Raw genomic sequence first — 15,635 nt, forward strand, 5'->3', positions numbered from 1 at the left:
AAGTACGATACCCTGAAAGCTCTATGAGAACTATGGATTATGGGGAAGGACATCCCCCAAGAACAAAGATTACCCCATATACTAATAATAATCCTTTATTAAGAACAATAGGAAAAAGAAGACCACCTAAAATTACTTACTTTGGCAAGAATTCGGTCTTGTTAAATATTGGAGAATGCGATGATCCTCAACTTTATGATACTTATCTAGAACAATGGATAGTCTCTGTTAAAAGAGATTATCAAGCTAGACATGAACTAGACATAGAAACAGGAGAAGCCATGATAAGAGTAGGAGAAAATTACCTAGGTGATGTTGCCAGAGCAGCATAGAGCCTCATGGGAAGCCTATAAAACTATATATCCCGAGGAAGTAGCCAGGATGACATCACAAGGAAATAACATACTCAATTTTTGTTATACAATTCATAGGTTGTTTACTGCCAGAGATGCTAATACTGGATTAAATATAAGACAAAGAGAAGCTATGAGAGACTTAGAACAATTACAACTCTTTAGTTGGAACTGGATTAAACCTTTTTGTAATGACTTTCTAGCATTAACAGCAGTCTCGGGAAACTATTGTAACCCGGAACTAGGGGAAAGACTTTTTAGCAAACTTCCAGGAGACTTAGGAAAGGAAATACATAAAGCCTGGACAGACATGAATGTAGCACCACAATACGATAACATTGGAGTAAGAATTCAACACATTATTTCCATACTTAAAGAAAAATGTACCTATATCCATATACAAAAGCAATTAAAAAATCAACAATATGAATTTTGTAGCCAGATATATACCCCTCAACAATATGGCCTCACCCAACCTAGACCAAGACTAAATCATTCATCAAGAACACCCAGAAAATTGGTAATAAGGCCAAAGTCAATAAAACCTAAAATGACTTATTATCTTAGAAAAAGTAGAGAAAAGAAACCTTACTTAAATAAAGAAAAACATGTACGGAAGTTCAAACCAAAGAAGACATATGTCAATACTATCACATGTTTTGCCTGTAATGAACCAGGTCATTTATCCTCTGCCTGCCCAAATAAAAAGAGTTTATATACCCGAGAAGCAAAACTAGTTACCTGTACAAATCTAGATCTAATAGAAGTACAATCAGACGTTTCTGATACATCCTCCATCTACTCTATTGTTTCTGTAGATGACATAGAAGAAGTTGTTCCTTCTTCTGATTACAGTCTTGTAAACTCTTTCTTGCAACCCTCGCATCAGCAGTATAACCTATATCGTGAAAATTACATACCCTATGATACATTAGACAATCTAGATGAATTATGGGAAGACTCTCCACTTCCAGATACAAATCTAATGTTTAAACAACTTAACAATAAGACTACAGAAGAACTTAACTGCCTACATGAGTGGATACTCAAAACAGGAACTGATAACATTCCTTGTTTCTTTTGTAGTTATTATCCATCTTTAGATAAAAGAGGAACCTACAAAATATGTAAAAAACAAGCCTGTAATCTTTGTCTTCAACAACTGTTCTCTATTATGATACCCATAAGCCAGCTCTCTAAATGAGGCATTAGAAATTTTTTATTAGAAACAAGAGTTTCTGTATTAGAAACACGTATTAATAAATTAGAAACAGAAATTGAGATCCTAGATAAATAAATAAAAGAAAACCTTCCTACACATTCTTCTTCTCAAGCTACCCTTGATAAAGGTAAAGGTTTACAACTTACACCAGCAGATATAATAGATCGAGATCTAGTTTTTAAAAAAGCCTCTAGTATATGTAATACATGAAAAACTCTAGACATTAGAGTCAAATGTCTGGTAAATATCCATGGTCATGAATTCACACTACATGTCTTTTTAGATAGTGGAGCTACCAACTCCACCATAGATGAAAATACACTTCTTTCTGTCTTACCAAAAACTTTTATAAAAACAGCATCACAACCATTACTAAGTACACAATTTGATGACCAACAGTTAGCTTGCACGCAATTTGTTACTAACACTCATCTAAGGTTTTATGACAACTGTGGTAAATACGTCACACCACTCTCACTTCCGAAGCTATGGATTAAACTACTATTACATCCTAATATTCATTTAATCCTAGGTTTAAATTTTCTGGTAGCATCAGATAGAGCTTATCTTCTAACTAAGGATTATGCTCTTTTCTTTTCCTCACCCATAATATCCCCAATAGTATCAGATTATCCCTCCATTGTCCATCCCTTGACTACAAAATCCCACATAGAACTCCTACCTTCAGACAACACATCTTGTCAATGTTCTCCTAAAAATGCTTGTAAACAACCTAGTAAGAAGACACAACCGGATAACCAGACCTGTGCCCTAGCTTTTTCTGACTACCAAGACTCGGAAAACTAGCCTCACTTGGCTGGTCAAGCCCTATAACTAATGACACTTGGATCCCACATGATCTTATACTCTCACAACAGTTACTTCAATTAATAAACACACATAAACCTGATTTAGACTCTCTCATTTCTAGATTAGAAAAATTAGAAATAATTCGAGAAAATCCTACTAAATATTGGGACAGAGATAAAGTATACTGCAAACTATCAATCATTAATCCAGACCTTACAATTAAGGCCCAAGACTTAAAATATACAAATTGGGAAACTGAAGAATGCAAAATGCATATTAACCAACTCTTAACTTTAAGAGTCATTCAAAGGTCTACATCTAGGCACCGAAGTCCAGCTTTTATAGTTAATAAAGGATCAGAACAAAAACGTGGTCAATCTAGAATGATATTTAATTACAAAAGACTAAATGATAATTGTCAAGAAGACGGTTATAAAATCCCCGACAAAGACCAACTCTTAAATAAAATCCAAAACTCAAAATGGTACTCAAAATTTGACATGAAATCAGGATTTTGGCAAGTTAAAATGCATCCTGAGTCTATTGAATGGACAGCCTTTTCCTGTCCCGAAGGACATTTTGAGTGGCTTGTTATGCCTTTTGGCCTCAAGGTCGTTCCTCAAATATTCCAAAGGAAAATGGATGACATTTTTTGAGATTTTTCTCTCTTCACTTGTGTGTATATAGATGATATTTTAGTTTTCTCTAAGACTAAACAAGAACATTATGCTCATCTTCATATTATATTTAACTTATTTGAGAAACATGGTCTGATTATTTCTTGAAAGAAAATGACAATAGCTACTACTCATATTGATTTCTTAGGAGCAGAGATAGGACAGGGACAAATAGCCCTTCAACCTCATATCTCTACTAAAATCCTTGCTTTTCCAGATAAGATGGAAGACACTAAAACTCTAAGAGCCTTTTTAGGACTCCTAAATTATGTTAGACCTTATTTAAAAAATATAGGAAAAATCAGCGGCCCCTTATACAACAAAACCTCCTTAACATGACAAAAACACTTTAATCAACAAAATATAGCACTTGTAAAACAGATTAAAGAATTAGTAAAAACAATTCCCATGTTAACACTCCCACTTGATGCTGACTACTTAGTCATCAAAACAGATGGATGTGAAACAGGATGGGGAGGAATTTTATTTAGAAAAACATCCAAGTATGACCCTAAAACTACAGAAACCTTATGCAAATATGCCTCTGGAAAATTTCAAGAAAAAGGACATCTTACCTCGTTAGATTTTGAAATATTAGCAGTTATTTATTGTCTAGAATCCTTTCGATTATTCATTTGTAATAAGCAAGAAATCACCATTCGAACCGACTGCGAAGCTATAGTCAAGTATAGTCAACAAACTAAAGGATTAAGAAAATGATTAAATACTAAGAGATGGCTAAAATTCACATATACTATTATTAATAAAGGTTTACGTATTCACTGGGAACATATAAAAGGAATTAACAATTCTTTAGCTGATACTTTATCTCGTTTACTCCACTAACAATTTTTGTTTAGGTAATGGATCGACCAAGGAAAGTACGCACCTCGTTTGCTACTAAAACATTAAGATTTGGAACACAAGAACTACAACAGTTTACACAGCAAGAAGATCAGTTTCGCTCTTTATTCAGAGGCAAACTAGATCACATTCAACACTGTTTGATAGATAACATTTGGCACATTCCTACCATCCCAGGTAGCTCAGGACACAAGATAGCAGTCATAAATGCTTTAACAAACTATTTTCTAACAACCATACTGATCCTGTCCGAATCGCTGAACCAGCGGACGCTGGCACGTGGTGCTCTCCTAGTTGATGATGTGGCTCCCCTGCTGACCGTGTAGAGCTCCGGCGAACCTGCAAAGAAGTCGGGCCGGGAAGGGGTTCCCGGCGACGACCCTCCGACGCTCAAGTCAGGCAAGCAAGCAGCAAAAAAGTGGTTTCGAATATGAGAGTCACTCTACCTCCGGCGAAGTCTGTGAGCTCTTATATAGAGCTGGAGGAAGCTCATGCACACCAATCGAGGTGTACACGTGTACTATGGCCATACCCGGGTATGGCGTGTCAGGTGACCTTGCTTGACGTCATACTGCTACAGTTCGACCACCTTTCTGATGGGACATGAGGACATTCTATCCTAGGCCTTCGTACATAACATGTCCTTCGACCATACTTCCTGTCAGAGGATGTTCCCTTGCTTCATGTTTATGGTGAACGTCCTGCCGATCGGCCATCTCATTCTGCCCAGCCAGACTTAAATGCTAGTCTGCTCGGGAGAATCTTAGTCGTGTGCTCGGCTACGCCTATTCAGTCTGATTGATTTATGCATTGGCCGAGCGGACCTCCATGTCGGCTCGGTGTCCTTGTTTATCATGAGCGTCGGAAACCCGACCCCTCGTCGGGTCTATGCTTCTGCTTATGCCCTTGGGCCGTTCTGCCCCTACTGCCCGGTCGGTCGCCCTTCCCCAATCGGCCTCTGGCCTTGGTCTTCACATGGTGTTGACTTCTCTACGAAAATAAAAGGGGGGGCCCACCTTATCACCAGATCACTTGCCTCCCCGTCAAGTCTAGTCGAGGGAGGCGCTTAAGTCCGACTGACTGGACTGCCGGTCTAACCGAATAATGATCGCTGAGCCGACCCATGGAATGCTCTTCTGCTCGGCCATTCCTTTTTGTGCCGCCCGTTCGGCAATACCCCATGGGCAGGCGGTTAATGCTGCCTCTTTCGATATCCTGCAAATATTTTTTTTTTTTACTGAGCACGCTTTCCTTAAATGCGCCTGACACGTGGCGGATTAGCAGTCGTTAGTGTACGGCGGTGGCGTTACCGTCGATGGGACAGCCGCCGCTTGAAATGGACGGCCTGATGGCCACCTTGTTCTTTGCGACCTAGATCCAACGGTGGAGGTCGTTCGACCCCAACCCTATAAAGCCGGACCTTCTCCTCTTCGCCACATTCCTCTTCCTTCGTTCTTCGGCTTTCCACTATTCTCTTTGCTCCGGCGATCCTTATTCTCCGCCTGTTTGGTGCGCTCGCCATCTTCTTCCTTTCCTCGATCTTTCTTGTACCCGTAAGCCTTCCTTTTCAGCTCCCCACCTCCTGCATTGCTTTCTTTTTCATTTTGTCGGCATTTTCTTTTAGTTTTTCTGTCAATATCTCTTCTGTTTCGACCATGGCGAGTACTTCTACGCCTACAGTCGGCGCTCCTAGTCTCTGGTATACGACTATGGAGAGCCGATTCGATGAAGAAGACGCATTGCGTCTAATTCGGGCGTATGAAATTCCGGCCGACCATGAGATAGTTGTAGCTACTCCTTCCGATCGGCCTAATGATCCGCCACCCGGCACCATTTGCTTCTTCCGTGATCAATTTTTGGCAGGGCTGCGCTTTCCTCCACATTCGTTCATCCTCAAAATATGCAACCACTTTCGCCTCCCGCTCGGCCAATTAGTCCCGAACTCAATTAGGTTGCTGAGCGGGGTGATAGTCATTTTCAAATTGAACAATATCCCCTTGGACCCCCAAATCTTCCACTATTTCTTCTACCCAAAACAATCCGAGTGGGGGACCTTCATATTTCAATCTAGGTCGGGTTTCGTCCTATTTACCAACATGCCGAGCTCCAATAAGCATTGGAAGGAGCATTTCTTTTTTATGCGTCTCCCCGAGCGGTCGGCCTTCCGAACGAAGTGGCAGACGGCGGTGCCGAATCAACTGGGTCTTGGCAAATTCAAGAGCCATCCGGCGTATCTTCATGCGGCCAACCAGCTGGTCGGCCAACGTTACGACATCGACAAGTTGCTCCTTCCTGGAGTAATGTATATATTCGGCTTGTCTCCCATCCAAGCCGATCTGCCTTGCAGCATGAGTAAGCGATTATTATCCCCTTTTTCTTTTGTTCTAACTGATTTATTCTTTGTTTCTGCAGCTGAAGTTATGTGGCATGCTAAGGCAACCGAAAAGCTCAAGCTGAAAGCCGCCAATATTGAGGCGGTGAAGGACAAGGAAGCGGCCGAACGAGGGCTAGTCCTGACCGGCCCTACAACTGAAGGGAGCGAGGGAACTCCAGTTGCTCCCGAGGCTTCGGCCGCCCGCGTCTTCACTGACGAGGTCGCGGCCAATATCACAACATCTGCCCAGGCCGAGTAGGAAGGCCGATCGACTGACGAGGCACCTTTGGCGACTCGAAAGCGCCGGCGTCTGGAGCAAGCTCCTCAACCGATCTCATCAGATGGGCAGCCTTCCGAGCGGAGTGATGCAGCTCACGCGGTCTCTGAGGCAGTCTCTTCAGAGCACACTCCAACGCAGGTTGGATTACCCCCGACCGTTTCTGAGACGCAGCCTTCCACCTCCCGGCCTCTGCGTCGCCTCAAGCGACTAGGCGAGCGTCCTACCCTGACCGGCGAGCCTTCTGGCTAGGCCGCCGCGTCTCAGGAGGATCCGAGCGGCCCGAGGGTGATCAAAACAGTTCTCCGATTTCCTTCGGAGGAGTATCTATCGGCCGTTGATCGGCCCGCAGTCCCTGAACAACAAATAACCCTCACCGGCCCGCTCGCCAAAGTTTGGGAGGACGCGCGCATACGCGTCGCACTCATGTCCCCCAGTCAGCTAGGGGACAGTAACCTGCAGCAGGCGACCGGGGTATGCCTTTTTGCTTTACTGATACTTTTTATTTTAGCTTTTAACTTAACTGCCTTTGTTCGCAGATTTAGGTAGAGCAGATCGCAGTCAGCAATCGACTGGCTGAGCTGGAGGACGAAATGAAAAAACTCAAACTTTCGGAGGCAAACCAAGAGCAATCCACGGCTGCTCTGGAGAAAAGCAAAAAGCTTTTGGAAGCCGAACGGAAACGAGCTTCCGATCTGGCGAGCGAGGTCGCTCGGCTTGAAGCTGTGGTCAAACAACGGGATAAAGAGATCAAGACGGCGACCTCTCGGAAGCACAAGGTCATCGACGACATGGACCTAATGAAGGTGGAGATCAGAGGGCTAAAGCAACACGTCAAGGATCTGGATGCCCTTCTGGCCACCGAGAGGGAGAGCCGCTCGGCCGATCTGCTCAAATTTGAAGGAGACTTGAAGGATCTCCATGCCGCCAATGATGCTTCCCGAGCCGCGCTCAAAGGGTATCAGGATGGGGAGTCGGCCCGCTCTGACGAAGTGAGGAAGGCATTTGTCCGCTCGGACGACTTCGGAGAGAAATTCACCGACAAGATTTCCCTCACTTTCGAAGAGGCGATCAAGGCGGCGGTGGATTACTTAAAGGCTAAAGGTCACCTTCCCGCTGAGCTGACCATCCCCCCAGAGGATCTGGCTACCGTGATGGGCGTCATTCCTGATGCTCTTTTTGATTTTGACGCGTGAGGAGTGCTTTTTTATCAACTTTTTCGTATCCTCGCCGTTCGGCAAAAATATTTTTTGTCATCAACTTTTGTCTGTTCGTCGCTGGGTATAAATGAAATTTGTTTTTGCCAAGTATTCCCTGCGAGTTATCCGTTCGGTTCGATATGCTAACTCGGATTAGAGCCGACTATTTGCAAGTATTTTTCGCCAAGAGCTTGTGCGCTTACCGTTCGGCGTGCGAACCTCGTTCATTCCCTCGCTCTCTATTCATTAATCATACTTTACCTCCTTACTTGGAAGGCCTTGCTGATGAGCGTGCCGCTCAGCCGTATATTGACCTCACAGAGCAAGCTGTTGTCGATCTGCTCTTACCATTGGCCAATGCCACGCTGCATGCTATCCGACCGGGAGGTTTATAGACGCCGGCTCGTCTCTCGATATTTAACGTCGGAGCTCGATGGTCTTCCGCTCGGAGGGTTTATAGACGCCGGTTCGTCTCTCGATATTTAACGTCGGAGCTCGACGGTCTTCCGCTCGGAGGGTTTATAGACGCCGACTCGTCTCTCGATATTTAACGTCGGAGCTCGACGGTCTTCTAAGCCTAATTTGGACGATGTCTACCTGGCCGAACAGCGCAGGGGTTTCGGCATCGAACCTTTGGCTTGTATAATATACCTCCGGTCCGGGGCCTTCGTTTTTGAGCGCTTGGCTCGGATAATTTACCTCCGGCCGAATGGCACGGGGCCTTCGTTTTTGCTGACGATGCCTTATACTTGCTTTAGTCTTGCGATTTTTCATTTCTGCATTTCAAGTATACAGCTGAAAAAAGTATACAGGATGATTTACATTGGCGCATCTTTCACCCCGCCCGGTAAGGCTGGAGGTGGTTCGCGCTCCACGGCCTCTCTAGTTGTCGCCCGTCTTCATCTTCCAGATAGTAGGCACCTGAGCGGAGCTTTTCGATGACTTTGAAGGGGCCCGCCCAGGGAGCCTCCAATTTGCCGACGTTGCCGACCGGCTTTACTTTCTTCCAGACAAGGTCGCCAACCTGGAAGGCTCTAGGGATCACGCGACGGTTGTAGTTCTGCTTCATTCTTTGCTGGTACGCCATCAGCCGGACGGACGCCTTGGCTCGCTCTTCGTCGACCAAATCCAGCTCCATGTTCCTCCGCTCAGCGTTATCAGAATCATAATTCTGGATTCGGACGGACTCAACGCTGACTTCAACTGGGATGACTGCCTCGCCACCGTACACCAAATGGAATGGTGTGACGCCCGTTCCTTCCTTTGGGGCCGTGCGGATAGCCCATAAGACGCCCGATACTTCATCCACCCAGCTTCCTCCCAAATGGTCGAGCCGAGCGCGCAAAATGCGAAGAATTTCCCGGTTGGCTACTTCGGCTTGACCATTGCTTTGGGGATATGCCACGGACGTGAAGTGTTGCTCAATGCCATAGCTTTTACACCAATCTTCGAGCAACTTCCCTGTGAATTGCCGCCCATTGTCAGCGACAAGTCGGCGAGGGATGCCGAACCGACAGATGATGTGTTGCCAGATGAATTTTTTGACCATCTGCTCGGTGATCTTGGTTAGCGGCTCGGCCTCCACCCACTTGGAAAAGTAATCTACTGCCACTAGTAAAAATTTCCGCTGCCCGGTCGCCATAGGAAACGGACCCACGATATTCATTCCCCACTGGTCGAACGGACAGGATACAGTAGCATCTTTCATCTCTTCCGCCGGTCGGTGGGAGAAGTTGTGGTACTTCTGGCAAGACAGACACGTCGAAACGGTCCGAGCGGCGTCTGCTTGTAAGGTTGGCCAGAAGTATCCGGCCAGCAGGATCTTCTTAGCTAATGATCGTCCGCCCGGATGCCCTCCGCATGATCCTTGGTGCACTTCTTGAAGGATGTACGCCGCGTCTTCTGAACTTACGCATTTCAAAAGTGGGCGGGAGAAAGCCTTCTTGTACAGTTGATCGCCGATGAGTGTGAACCGGCCGACTCTCCTCCTTAGCAACTGGGCTTCATCCTGATCGGACGATGTAGCTCCCGAGCGGAGAAACTCCATGATGGGTGTCCTCCAGTCGCTTGGAAACGCGAGGCCCTCCATCCGATCGACGTGCGCCACCAAAGATACTTGTTCAATTGGCTGTTGGATGGCGACCGGCGTTATTGAGCTCGCGAGTTTGGCTAACTCATCGGCCGCTTGATTCTCTGCTCGGGGTATCTTTTGGATAATAACCTCTCTGAAGTCGGCTTTGAGTTTTTCAAAGGCTTCTGCGTAGAGTTTGAGCCGAGCATTGTTAATTTCAAAGGTGCTAGAAAGCTGCTGAGCGGCCAATTGCGAATCCGAATGGAGTGTTACCCGACCGGCTCCAACATGCCGGGCGGCCTGTAAGCCGGCTATAAGGGCTTCATACTCTGCCTCATTATTCGTGGCTCTATAATCAAGCTGGACGGATAGATGCATCTTCTCTTCTTGGGGAGATAGCAATAATACACCAATACCGCTCCCGAGCCGAGTGGACGATCCGTCTACAAATATCTTCCACATGGCTTCGGGCTCTGACCTTTGTACTTCGGTGACAAAATCCGCCAAGGACTGCGCTTTTATCGCCGAACGGGGCTGATACTGAATGTCGAATTCGTTTAACTCTGTAGTCCATTTGATGAGCCGTCCGGATGCTTCTGGATTCAACAGAACTCTTCCCAGTGGACTATTCGTCCGGACGATGATGGTATGAGCCAAGAAATATGGGCGAAGGCGCCGAGCGGCGAGGACCAGAGCGAAAGCCAACTTCTCGAGCCCGGTGTAGCGAGATTCAGCATCTTTTAAAATATGGCTCAGAAAATATACAGGTTCTTCTCCACTCGCTATCACTAGTGCCGAGCCGACTGCTTGCTCGGTTGAAGACAAGTAGATACAAAGCGGCTCACCCGCAGCGGGCTTGGCTAGTACCGGGAGAGAGTTCAAATATGTCTTCAAATCTTCGAACGCCCGATCGCATTCTCCGTCCCAATGAAACTTGGTGGCTTTGCGCAAGATTTTGAAAAATGGAAGGCTCCGGTCGGCTGTCTTGGAGATGAATCTGGACAAAGCAGTTATCCGACCGGTCAAGCGCTGCACTTCCCTTAGATTTCTTGGAGGCGGCATATTTTGTAACGCTTTCACCTTGCTGGGATTTGCTTCGATACCCCGCTCGGTAACTATGTAACCCAAGAAACGTCCTCCTTTTGCTCCGAACATACACTTCTAGGGATTTAGTTTAACGCCGTACCTCCTCAGCGTTCGGAAAGTCTCCTCCATGTCTTCGAAGAGATCGGCCGCTCGGACGGACTTGATGAGAATGTCGTCCACGTATACTTCCAGGTTTCGCCCGATCTGTTGCTTGAACACTTTGTTCATCAGACGCTGATATGTGGCTCCTGTGTTTTTCAATCAGAACGGCATCACATTATAACAATATGTGCCGTCGGCGGTGACGAAGCTAACCTTTTCTTGGTCTTCACGGGCGAGCGGCACTTGATGATAGCCTTGGTAAGCGTCGAGCATACATATCAGCTCGTAGCCAGCTGTGGAGTCCACCAATTGATCGATTCGAGGCAGAGGATAAAAGTCTTTCGGGCAAGCTTTGTTGAGATCCCGAAAATCTATGCACACTCTCCACTTGTTGCCCGGCTTGGATACTAATACTACGTTCGCCAGCCAGCTCGGGAACTGTACCTCGGGTATATGGTCGGCCTCCATAAGTTTCTCAACCTCCGCCCGGATGATGGCATTCTGTTCAGCGCTGAAATCCCTTTTTCTTTGCTTCACTGGCCGAGCGTCCGGTCGGACATGTAGCTCGTGCTGCGCTATGCTCGGCGAAATTTCGGGTAGCTCGTGCGTCGACCAGACGAAGACATCACAGTTTCTTTGGAGGCTTTTGATCACTTCCTGTTTCCGGATTTCCTCCAGATCGATCGCAACGAACGTTGTGGCCTCCGATCGAGTCGGGTGAATCTGCACTTCCTCTTTTTCTTCATAAACTAAAGAGGGAGGTTTTTCAGTTATAGCGTTCACCTTGATCCGGGGCGTCTTCCGAGCGGAATTGGCTTCGGCTCGGACCATCTCGATGTAGCATCGCCGAGCTGCTAATTGATCTCCTCGTACTTCTCCCACTTTGCCCTCGACGGGGAACTTGATCTTCTTGTGGAAGGTGGAGACGGCCGCGCGGAACTCGCTGAGCGCCAGTCGTCCCAAAATGACGTTGTATGACGAGGGAGAGTCGACCACCACGAAGTTTGTTGTCCGCGTCCTCCTGAGCGGCTCTTCTCCCAAAGAGATAGCCAGCCGGATCTGTCCGACCGGCTGAACTTCGTTCCCCGTAAACCCGTAGAGGGGGGTCGTCATGGGCAGCAGCTCGGCTCGATCAATTTGTAGTTGGTCGAAGGCTTTTTTGAATATGATATTGACCGAGCTCCCTGTGTCAATAAAAATGCGGTGAATAGTGTAATTGGCTATTACCGCTTTGATGAGGAGAGCGTCGTCATGCGGCACTTCGACTCCTTCCAAGTCTCTGGGCCCGAAGCTTATCTCGGGTCCGCTCGCCCTTTCCTGACTACAGCCGACTGCATGGATTTGGAGCTGCCTGACGCTAGCCTTCCTTGCTCGGTTAGAGTCGCCTCCGGTCGGACCACCAGCTATGATGTTGATTTCACCTCGGGAGGTGTTGTTTCTATTCTCTTCTTCCCGAGCGGACGGTCTGGACCGCTCCCTGGACATCCGAGGATTGTCTTCACGTCTGAGAGTATGCTGTCGTTCAGGAGTCCGTCTTTGTCGGCGATCAGATCTAGTCCGATCGGCTCCGTGAGTTCTCTGTCGCCTGTCGAACGATGGTGATCGACGGCCACTACTCCGGGGAACGGGATGGGCGATCAGGGGAAGACTGCGACAATCTTTGGTATTGTGCGTGTCCGTCCAGTGGAATGAGCAGAACATGGGGGTCCACTTCTTTTTTGGCTTAGGTCGCTCGGCTGCAACTTCTTGGACATGGGACCTAGCATGGGGGGAGCGGATGGCTTCGGACCTTGGTCCTCTGGGTGACTGATGGGCAACGTGCGGTTTCCGTTCGGTAGGAGGAGCTCACTCGGTTGGAGTTTCTTTTTTCCGGGCCGCTTGGGCTTCCTCCACGTTGATGTATTCGTTGGCCCGGTGCAGCATATGATCGTAGTCTCGGGGCGGCTTCCGAACGAGCGAGCGGAAGAAGTCCCCGTCCACGAGGCCTTACGTAAATGCGTTCATTATTGTCTCTGAGGTGGCTGTTGGAATGTCCATGGCCACCTGGTTGAACAGCTGGATATAAGCTCTGAGCGGCTCTCTTGGCTCTTGCTTGATGGCGAACAAGCTGACACTCGTCTTCTGATAACGCCGACTGTTTGCAAAATGATGGAGGAAGGCCGTTCGGAAGTCCTTGAAGCTTGTGATGGACCCGTTCGGCAGCCTCCGTAACCACCGTTGAGCCGATCCAGAGAGGGTGGTTAGAAAAACTCGACACTTCACCCCATCCGTATATTGGTGAAGGGTAGCAGTGTTGTCGAATTTACCCAAATGATCATCCGGATCGGTGGTCCTATCGTATTCGCCAATCGCGGGGGGCACATAGTGCTTTGGCAGAGGATCCTTCAAGATGGCTTCTGAGAATTGACGATTGACCCGCTCGGGCGAGGCGTCCGATCGGGGGGCTTTGCCTTTTCTGTTATCCCGCATTGGCACCTCATCTGACGAAGAGTCTCTATCCCGATTAGCTGACGCGGCTTCAGGAGGAGTGCGGAAGAGAGCTCGATGGAATGGAATTGTGGCTGGGGGTGCTTCCGCTCGGCCACCAGATGCTGATGTGGCTTGTTACTCAGGCCGCTCAGCTGGTGCCTTCTGTTTTTGTTCCACAAGCTTAGCGGCCCTCGACTCGATTAGAGCATCGAGTTCTTCCGTGGAAAGCGTCACCGTGTGCTGTCGTCCAGCTTCGTCCATTGCTTCCGATCGGATGCAGGAGCGTTCCCACAGACGGCGCCAATTTGTTCCTGTCTGAATCGCTGAACCAGCGGACGCTGGGCACGTAGTGCTCTCCTAGTTGATGACGTGGCTCCCCTGCTGACCGTGTAGAGCTCCGGCGAACCTGCAAAGAAGTCGGGCCGGGAAGGGGTTCCCGGCGACAACCCTCCGACGCTCAAGTCAGGCAAGCAAGCAGCAAAAAAGTGGTTTCGAATATGAGAGTCACTCTACCTCCGGCGAAGTCTGTGAGCTCTTATATAGAGCTGGAGGAAGCTCATGCACACCAATCGAGGTGTACACGTGTACTATGGCCATACCCGGGTATGGCGTGTCAGGTGACCTTGCTTGACGCCATACTGCTACAGTTCGACCACCTTTCTGATGGGACATGAGGACATTCTGTCCTAGGCCTTCGTACATAACATGTCCTTCGACCATACTTCCTGTCAGAGGATGTTTCCTTGCTTCATGTTTATGGTGAACGTCCTGCCGATCGGCCATCCCATTCTGCCCAGCCAGACTTAAATGCTAGTCTGCTCGGGAGAATCTTAGTCGTGTGCTCGGCTACGCCTATTCAGTCTGATTGATTTATGCATTGGCCGAGCGGACCTCCATGTCGGCTCGGCGTCCTTGTTTATCATGAGCGTCGGAAACCCGACCCCTCGTCGGGTCTATGCTTCTGCTTATGCCCTTGGGCCGTTCCGCCCTTACTGCCCGGTCGGTCGCCCTTCCCCAATCGGCCTCTGGCCTTGGTCTTCACATGGTGTTGACTTCTCTACGAAAATAAAAGGGGGGCCCCACCTTATCACCAGATCACATACAAAAGCCAGCAGGCAAGAAATTCTCTTGTTATGTAGTCTTTTCTGGGCCACAAGCTGGGGTATATGCTACTTGGGAGGAAACAAATATGGCCATACAAGGCTTAGAACATCCTTTCTTCAAAGGGTATTATTCACTTGAAGAAGCTTTTAATGCTGCCAGAACTCAACTTGGTGCTAATTTCTTTATTAGCACTTTATTAAAAACAACAAATATGGTGCCAACTAACTCACAATCAGAAGAGCCTCCTACATATGCACAAATTACTGAGGGAACTCATGGGTCTCCTTCCTCTTCCACAACATTAGAAGAAAAGAAACCACAACGGGCCAACTATCTAACACTGGCCCAGTTAAAAGAACAAGCTACTACAACTTTTGCTCAAAGAACATCTGCAGCCCATATGTTGGGCCTGCCCAACACCATACCCGAGGATATCAACTCCTACGTTCGGAACCTAGCAGAACAATATACACTACAGACATTTTTTGAATTATGTGAAGCACTAAAGGCCTTCCACAAAAATCCCCCTCCTGGGATAACTATTACCTATGAAGCAGAATTTGGCCCAAAACTTAAATGTCAGAAAATTGGGCCAACCTGTGAAGACTCTGCTAAATACAGATGTCCATGCCAGTTGCTATATTCCTTCCGAAAAGCCAACTTAGACTATGAAAGGTATAAAGCAATTTCATACAAAGGAAGACTTATCACTCCTTTTCTTCTGATGGATTATAGACTACTATACAAAGTTTGGGTACATGATCCAGATTCTGTTAAAGATTTTCCTAAAAAGCTTGGTACTATTATTTCTCTGGCCCTCGAAGAAGAGGAAACGTTTGTTGTATGTACTTTTGACAGCTCTCCACCGGAATGACTTAACCTTAATATTGAACCAGTCAAACATCTGGTTAAGCTGGATATCAATGAAGTCGGGGGTATCCAAACAGAACTTGAAGATTACCCATCTGACCCCGATCTCCATTGGGAAACTATCCCTACTATTGAAAATCAATTAAAGCATTGGAGA

The sequence above is a fragment of the Zingiber officinale genome, chromosome 3B (genome assembly GCF_018446385.1).
Source record: "Zingiber officinale cultivar Zhangliang chromosome 3B, Zo_v1.1, whole genome shotgun sequence".
Taxonomy (NCBI): Eukaryota; Viridiplantae; Streptophyta; class Magnoliopsida; order Zingiberales; family Zingiberaceae; genus Zingiber; species Zingiber officinale.